The 9,228-nt window shown below is 45.1% G+C and overlaps 1 long non-coding RNA gene across 11 annotated transcripts in view; it reads right to left on the bottom strand.

Moving 5' to 3' along the window:
* The window catches only part of LOC107153978, a 73,563-nt gene extending 64,335 nt beyond the window's left edge, over positions 1 to 9,228 (bottom strand). For 6 of the 11 annotated variants that reach the window (XR_007348972.1, XR_007348968.1, XR_007348970.1 and 3 more), the window contains exons 1-2: positions 8,977 to 9,222; positions 8,578 to 8,726 (exon numbers count right to left, since the gene is read on the bottom strand). This is a non-coding gene — a long non-coding RNA (uncharacterized LOC107153978). The other 5 variants (XR_007348969.1, XR_007348967.1, XR_007348966.1 and 2 more) reach the window with 5 other exon arrangements.

Genomic DNA, 9,228 nt, shown 5'->3' on the forward strand with positions numbered 1-9,228 from the left:
CACACTTCCCGGGAACACACTGCCTCCACCGGGCTCCGCATGCCAATTCTCTCAGAACCCAGCGAGAACTCAACGAACTCAACAGGAACTCCAAAGTAGCAGGCGCCTGAGGCAGCAGGATCCGCCCTAATCCCAGAGCAGGGTCACCTTTCAACCATTCCCTCTGGCAAAAATGCCAGGCATCATACTGACTAAACTGTGGCTCTCAACACTTAATGTTTGGACTTCATATTGTTTCTGCTGATTCAGTTTATCCAGGATCCAGCCCCCTGCCCCATATCTGATTATCCTTATATTGAGCAGGTTCCTCATCCTGCATGTCTACCGGCTCCCCACTTGAGGTCTGATTACCTAGCCTGCCCCCAACAATTATCATTAGGTTGGTTTAGCCAAAGCCCCACTAGTTTGACATTCCTGTTAGTCCATCCACTGATCCCCACCTTGCTTCCTGACTAGAAACCCACTTTCCTTGTATTTGGTGTTGAGCCCAATTTCTCTGTTTTGCTGCAAAATCCCAAGGAAGTAGTCCCTACATCTTGAAAAAAAGCCATGCCCTGCTCCCAATAAAACTTTCTGTCTTTTAACAAGTTTCATTAATTTTCTTTAACAGCAAAAATAAGTCTGAGAAAGGAAAAATGAAAATGCTGGTTTTTGTAGCTATCTTGAATTTCACGAAGATTACCATATTAAGTCCTTTGGAGCCCAAATGTACTTTCATTTTTCTCATACTGACATTGACCCTGTAAGGCAAGTATTATTCTACTTTTTGGACAAACAGGGTTAGTGTGCTTAGATAACATACTCAAACTCAGAACCTTCTATGTGGCATTTTTTATCTTAATCCTGTTTCAATGAGTCTCCACTGTGTAGTGCAAATTTTCACTGGTGTCCCAGAAAATTATATTTCCATGAGATTAATTACATTTAAGTTTCTAGAAAAAAAATCTCTAGTGATGTTAGAAACTCTTTCATCTAGATCATTATTCTGTATTTTAGAAAAGACTTTTAGTATTGACAGCAAACTCAGCCAACCGTATTTTAAGATAATTCGTTATTATTCCTTGGAGACTAGTGATTTTTTTTAATATTCATTTTTTTAGTTGTAGTTGGGCACAATATCTTTATTTTATTTACTTATTTTTATGTGGTGCTGAGGATCGAACCCAGGGCCTTGCGCGTGCTAGGTGAGCACTCTGCAGCTGAACCACAACCCCAGCCCGAGATTAGTGATTTTTAACTTGACAGTTTTTGTCACCTGATAAACATCAAAAGGAAGCCTCACTCTCATGTCTGTCCATCACCAGTCACCTTACCCCACACCAGAGGGACTGGAGAAGCTGCTGGCTTCCTCCCAGAGCCCAGCAATGACAGTAGCACCCATGAGTTACCTGCAAGCTCAGTGACACCACTGCTGTTTGTTGTGACCTTGATCTAGCCCTGCAGCCCTCACACCAGCCTCCAGCTCTCCAACTGTGCCACTAACCCATGAGGTCCATCCACTGCCAGGGTTGCAATTCAGTAGCCTTTAGCATGTGTGGAAAGAAACACCAATCAAGAAAAGCAGACTATTTTTCACATGCTGTAGAAGGGAGTCAGCCTCCACTGACACTTCCATTTTGGCAGACGGAAAGGCAGGCAGAGCAGCAGCTAGGAGAAGCTTCCCAGTGGAGAAAGGCCCTCTCCATTTTCCTGGCTGATGAGCCAGTTTCTTGCTTGCCACAGGGAGTCGTCCCATTTAGTGAGCTCTCCTCCACTCGGAGGTGCTTGCTTCTCTCTGTGGGGTCCATTGCCTCTGCCCAGGCTCTTCAGCCCCATCTCCAGCCATACTTTCTTGTTCTCCCACCTGCTTCTCAAGATGGACCTGAAATCAGGCTTTGGGCTTCTGTCTAGGGGACAAGTCAGGCACTTGAACAGGTGACAATGCTGTGACATGACAAATGAAATGGAATACCGAGTGGTCACTGACTCTCCATGCTCCACACTGCAGGGAAGGGCCATCCATACACTGTATGGAAACTGTCAGACAAGAACACGACAAAACATTTCTGGGGGCCCTTCCTGTGCAGAGCCAGACATTCCAGGACTTACCAAATTTCAAGACATCTGCTTCTTTTGTGACAGCCCCTTTAAAATTAGAAGCCCCAGCCTCCCCTATTTCCTGATAATTGTTTTCTGCAACCGAGTTTCCTCATACTGAGGCTGGAAACGGAACTGGCCCCAGAGCCTGGGCAGGCCCGAAGGAGGGTTGAAAAACTGGAATTGTGAAATCTCTGGCAGCAGGGTCTGGCTGCATATGCACATTTGTTTCCCGGATTTTGTTCCTATACACTGCACCATTATCATAGGATGGGCAGAGGTAGAGTAGCTGCCTTCCTGGTTTTGGCCTAACTGGGATAAAATCCACTTCCCTTTTTGTGCTGCTTTCTCTTATTTCTGATGTGGGCGGGTGACCAAATCTAGTTCATGGGAGCTCCAGCAGGGCCTCTGGCCTGGGGTGCCAGTAAAGTACTATTCTTTCTTTTAATGAGGATATTTATGTCTCCGTTCATAGAAATCAAAAGGTATAAAATTGACGGCAGTGCCAATAATTCTCATCTATAGATCTGAAAATGAATTTTGTTAACAGGAGATCAAATTGATGTCTGCCCTCTAGGAAAGAAGACTTCAAACATTGTACTTTATTTTTATTATTTTTAAAAATTATAGTAAACCCAACATAACACAAAATTCACCATTCTGACATTTTGAAGTCATTCACACTGCTGGACAGCTATCACCATGCCCATCTCCAAAGCTCTTGTCTGGTATGAAGGACTGTAAGGGCACCGGGGCGAAGGCCCGATGTGCCACTGGTACGGAGCACTGGAAGGGCAACAGTACAGAGTGATCTTATCCCAGGATGAGCAAGTTGGTAAAATAATCATGATGCCCCCATGTTTGGAAGCTAAAAAATGTACTTCTGAAGAGCCCATGAGTCAGAGAAAAAAATGGCAAAACAAAGTGACATTCTGGATATGGCTGGTTCTGTGGTATCAATGTGTCCCCAAAGGTCACGCACTGGAGAAGAGTCTGGCCCTGGTGCTCTGGCTCGCTCTCCCTTGCCCTCAGCCTCTGGCCCTGAATGATGCAGCACAAAGGCTCCATGGATGCCAGTACTGGTCTGTCAGCTTTCCCAAACTCCAGGACCACGAGTAATGTAAGTTTCTGTTCACTGTAAGTCACCCAGTCTCAGGTATTCTGTTACAGTAGTAGAAAAAGGACAAAGATAGATGGTAATAAAAAGTAGAGAGGAAGGAATGGAAGGAGGAAGAGAAGAGAGGAAGAGAAGAGAGGGACGGAGAAAAAAAGAACAAAAATTAAAGAAATAAAAAAATGTTTTCAACAAAGACTAAAACGGGTTATTCCAAAAGACTGATAAAATTGAGCCTCCTCCAAGACCTTTCAAGAAGAGACAAAAAGGTTGCATTAATCTGGGTTCTCCCAAGAGACGAAACCAATAGGACATCTATACATATAGGTACATACACACACGAGAGGGGATTTATGTGGGAACCGGCTCATGCCATTATAGTGCAGACCCTGGGGTGCTCACTGATTACCTGGCTTGGTCCAAGTCTGAAGGCCTCCAGACCAGGGGAGCCAATGGTCCTGGGAACTGGGGAAGGGCTGCTGGTGCCAGGCCTGGAGTCCCAGGACCAGGAAGCCGGGATATCTGATGTGTGGGGCAAGAGACCTGCATGCCCAGCTCACTGGGCAAAGTACCGATTTGCCTTCTGTTTCTTTCTCTCCTGGGCCTTGGGTGACTGGATAGTGCCCACCTAAACTGAGGGTGGTCTCCCCATGAGTCCATGAAGACTCAGATGCTGACCACCTCTGCAGCACCCTCACAACACATCCCAAAGCATGCTTTTCCAGGTTTCTGGTGTTTCTAATCCAGTCAAGTCGACACCTGAAATCAGCTCTCACAAAGGCAAACACAAGGTCAGGATGGAAGGGGACGTTTGTACTTATCCCACGGGTCAAATGCGCTGAGCAAGGGCAGTGTCCGGAGTGCCACACTACTGCCCTTGAACACTCAGATGAAATGACACATCTGTAAAAGTGCTGACACTAACATGTTAAAAAAAACCCAAAACTGTCCATTAAATATTGTGAAATTGAATCTGTAATTAAAAATGTGCCCATGAAAAACCTCCCGTATCATATGACTTCAGAAGTGACTAAAAAAATAAGGAAGTACAATTCCAATCTTTGAGAACTCTTAGAGTAAAAGGTAATGGTACATTTTTTAGTTTGTTTTATGATGCTAGCATCATCCAGACAGCAGAACAAAGACACCAAGAAAAAAGAAAGTGAAAGCCAGTTTCATTTGTGATTACAACTGTACAAACTTTCAACAAAATTCTAGCAAACAAAATATAGTCATATATCAGGATACTACATTATAACTGAATTGGGTTTACTTCAGGCACACAAAGAACACATCTGGGAACTCCTGCAGGGGGCAGTACATGTGGCTTGTGCACACAGGCAGAAGCCCTGTGCGGCGGGAGGCCACACTGACTGAAGCTAAGCAGGTGCCTGGCTGCAAGTCTGATCGGGCAGAGAGAAGACACACTAGAGACAGACAGGATGTGGGTGAAGTGACTGAGGGCTGCAGTAAAGAAGGGTAAGCAAGAATGATTCCCAGACATTATCCAATGATCAAAAGGAATGAGTTATGAATCAATGCATAGATGATTTTCCAAATAACTGTGCTTAATGGAAGGGGTGACTGCCCCTCTCACCCAAAACAGAGCATGCATACAATTTCGCATATACTAAACTAGGGAGTTTTAACTCATCTAGAATCATGAGCAACTGCTTGGGGGGTAGGAGGAAGGGTGGCAGAGGCAGGAGGGCCTTTCAGGGTGACAAATGTATTCTCTTCACATGGTGATGGTTAACCCTGTGCAGGTTAGGACTTGTCAAACCATACACTTGGAGTTTATGCAGTTTATTGAATGCTAGCTATACTGCAATAAACCAGCCGGGCAAGGGATCTCTCCTGGGTCTTGGGAGGTGGGATGGCAGCGTGTTAGTGGTACTCACATCCCCTTTCATAGGAGAACTTGAAGAACAAGGATGTGGCGGGCTAAATACACCTGCTTTATTCTGGTTCTGTTTGATGCAACATGCAATTGGGAATACTGAGAATGCCGTTAGAAATACATCTGATGTTTAGGAAAAAGGTCTTGGGTCACAACACAGAGAAACCCTTCCAACATTCTTCTACCAAGGGTTGCCACAAAGAAACAATCCTACAAACCTGCAAAAGGGGTGTGCCTGAGGATGGTGCACATTCTTCCAAAGCAATTTCACCAAAGTAACTTCAGTTAGGACTGGATGCCAAAGGCAGAGACCTTAATTTAATCTGGGTTTCCTTGCATGCTCTCATTGGCTCACATAACTGAAAAGTACACAGAGAGGATTGGGATCCACCTGGTTCAGGGCTCCAGTGGTGACAGACCCACATCTGAGCTGTGCGTTCTCTGGTTGCCTTCATTTCCAGGCCACTAATGCCTGTGGCTCCAGAATGACATTCTCATGCTGCAGAGGCTTAAGGAGCAAAGTGAAGAGCTCTCCCACCCACACACATCTTCCTTTTCCCTCTGTGACTCGAGTGTCCTCTGGTGGTAGGTTAGGATATGATAGTGGCAACCACAGTAGGTAATGGGCCTACAAGTGGAGAAGGGAAAAGGCTCAGAGGAAACACTCAGTTGCCACTGGCAACAGTTATAAGGAGGAAATGGATGATGGGTGCAGCTCAGGGGTCATTTTTTTTTTTTTTTTTTAAAGAGAGAGAGAGGGAGAGAGAATTTTAATATTTATTTTTTAGTTATTGGCAGACACAACATCTTTGTTTGTAGGTGGTGCTGAGGATCGAACCCGGGCTGCATGCATGCCAGGTGAGCGTGCTACCGCTTGAGCTACATCCCCAGCCCCTCAGGGGTCAGTTTTTTCTGGACATTGGTCCAGTCAAATAAACCATGTGGGAGGTTCTTGCAATACTGCCCTTTTTTTTGGTACTGGGGAATTGAATCCAGGGGTGCTAACCCACTGAGCCACATCTCCAGCCGTTTTTGTTTTGAGATAGGACTTTGCTAAGTTGTGTGGGACCTTGTTAAGCTGCTGAGGCTGGCCCTGAACTTGCAATCCTCCTGCCTCAGGCTCACTCTTTGCTGGGATTACAGGCGTGGCTACTGTGGCCAGCAACACTATCTTTAAATGAGATGGTACCTGTGTTCTCACTGGAGAGCTGCCTATTCTGTCATGCTGAGCCTCTGCTTTTCCTTCACTCTGCTCTGACAGATCCAGGGTTCAGAATCTGCTTGCCTCTTCATTCCTTGCCATTTCTAATTGCATCAAAGCAGGAATCTTAGCCTGGTGCAGTAGCACATGCCTATAATCCCCACGGCTGCGTTATATGTGTTTGAATTTAAATCATATTTTGTTCTGTGAATTTGAAGCAATTTACAAAAGTATATGCCTATCAGGGTGAATAAATAGCTGAGGAAACTATATTGAAAGGAAAAAACAGAAAAACCAAAGGCAGAGGAAGTAGCAGAATGCATCCAACAAATCCTCTAGTTACAAAAGGTGAATTTAAATTGGATTTCAAGCTCCTTAGTTGAAGAAGAGAGGAGAGCATAATTAGTTGCAAGATTCCGTTACCCAGAAAATCAGACAATTCTGTGGTTTGGATAATGTGTTTTCTTCCTAATGAGTGTTAAAAGCAGTGTCTTCAAATTTCTGTCAAGTTACCATTGTGTGTAGTTACTGAAGTTACTTTGGTAAAATTGCTTTGCAAGAATTTGCATTTTCTTCAGCCATACCCCTTTTGCAGGTTTGTAGGATTATTTCTTCATGGCAACCCTTGGTTGCCACATATAAAGCAAATTAACTTAATTTATATGTCCAAGTTTTTTTTTTTTAGAGAGAGAGAATTTTTAATATTTATTTTTTAGTTTTCGGTGGACACAACATCTTTGTTTGTATGTGGTGCTGAGGATCGAACCCGGGCTGCACGAATGCCAGGCGAGCGCACTACCGCTTGAGCCACATCCCCAGCCCCTATGTCCAAGTTTTTATGATTTGCCTCTAACCTTTATTCTCAGCTTTACATGCTACTTGAGCCTTAACATGCATATGGAAATAATACTCAGATTTTGCCCAAACTTAAGATCCCCCCCCCTTTTTTTTTTTGCAGGGGGGCGGGTACCAGGGATTGAACTCAGGGGCACTTATCACTGAGCCACATCCCCACCCCTATTTTGTATTTTATTTAGAGACAGGGTCTCACTAGTTGCTGAGTACCACACTTTTGCTGAGGCTGGCTTTGATCTCTCGATCCTCCTGCGTCAGCTTCCCAGCCGTTGGGATTACAGGTGTGTGCCACTGTACCCGGCTAAGATTCCTGCTTTGATGCAATTAGAAATAGCAAGGAATGAAGAGGCAAGCAGATTCTGAACCCTGGATTTGTCTTTAGAAAATTAGTTAACCTCTTTCAACTTCAATTTCTTCATCTGTAAAAGGACATCTTGCAGAACTGCTATAAGGATTAGAGATGTTTTACATAAAAGCACACAGCACTACTCAAAAACAGACGTTGATAAAACAATCATCATTTGCCATTCACTGGCTGGCAGATCTTGGAAATAACCTCTGGTTTCTTGCTGTTTTTTTTTTTTAAGTATGAGAAACTTATCTAATTGAGGTTTTTCAGGAATTGTATGACTATAAGGAAACATATATGGACACACATAAAGCAGCTGACATATAGCTTCCCTTCTTGACTGGTCTTCACCTGAAAAGATCTTTCCTAACCAACTCTGTTAAAATGCAAACCTTTTTCTAAGATATAGTTAAAACAGCATCCTTCCTATTTTTCTAGTGGTAATTAGTCCTGCTTTCTCAAAATTCTCTACTGGACTTTTAAAAATCTCGTTACAACTTATTATTGGTTTTGTCTTTTTTGCCCTTCCAAGTTCAAGTTTCTGGCCAGTGGATTGTTCTTACTTCTGACGCCCCTGTAACACCTTGGTATGCTCAGAGTAGTCATTGTCTATTGCTTTGAACTAACTTTGCTGAGCCTCTGACATCATGTTAGACTGCTTCTGACTTCCTTGAACAAATGGTTATTCTCTGGTCATTTATCATTTACTTTTTTTTTGAGGGGGGGTACTGGGTATTGAACTCAGGGGCACTGGACCACTAAGCTACATCCCCAGCCCTATTTTGTATTTTTCAAATTCAGAGACAGGGGCTCACTGAATTGCTTAGCACCTCACTTTTGCAGAGCCTGGCTTTGAACTTGCTATCCTCCTGTATCAGCCTCCCAAGCCGCTGGGATTACAGGTGTAGGCCACAGTACCCAGCTTATCGTTTACTCTTAACCTGGCCTAATACTTTGTTGCCCTGCAGGCACATCACTTAGTGGAATGACTGGGCCACACCAAAAAATGCAAGATGAACACATCTGAAACTCTTTAAGTTTTAACATATTAACATTTAATGTATCAAGGAAACATCACTGACTTCTGGCTATGTCCTCCGAGGTCCAAGGTCCACCATCTGGATGCATTTAAGTTCCAAGGCTTTTGCCCTTGCAAGGATGGTTTGGCAATGACGCTGTCTGAGGCATCCAGAAATGCTGCAGGAAGATGAGGTGCTCAGCAGAGATGTTCCTGGAATCAAACCAATGTATGTAAACCCAAATGAATACAGGATAAAGGCCTGGAACATAAACCACCCTGGGTTCAACCTGTGGTGACTCCCTAGGGTTCCAATACCTTAGGGACAAGCTGCCAAAGGGCTGGGATGATGCCACTGGCGGGCTACACTTCGGAGCCTGATCAGGCCATGGGCCCTGATGCTTGAGAATGGGCTAAGCTGGGGCCCCCAATACCCACCGACAGGATGGTTCACCCCACGGACCCAATGCCAAGGATGGATAGGCCTCCCCACGGTCCCGGTGTTTCCGGAGTCACAGGCCGCTGTGGTCCTCGTGGCCGCTGAGGGTCCAGCTCCAAGGTCCCCCGTGCCCGCAGAGGAGACAGGCCTCGCTGGTTCCCTTGCCCGAGGAGGGACCGGCCTCCCAGGTCTACGTGCCCGCTGAGAGGACAGGCCTTCCTGGTCCCCGTGCCCACCGAGGGCCACCCTGAGGGCCCCGGGCCCGTGGACCCACAG

The sequence above is a fragment of the Marmota marmota genome, unplaced genomic scaffold (assembly GCF_001458135.2).
Source record: "Marmota marmota marmota unplaced genomic scaffold, marMar, whole genome shotgun sequence".
Taxonomy (NCBI): Eukaryota; Metazoa; Chordata; class Mammalia; order Rodentia; family Sciuridae; genus Marmota; species Marmota marmota.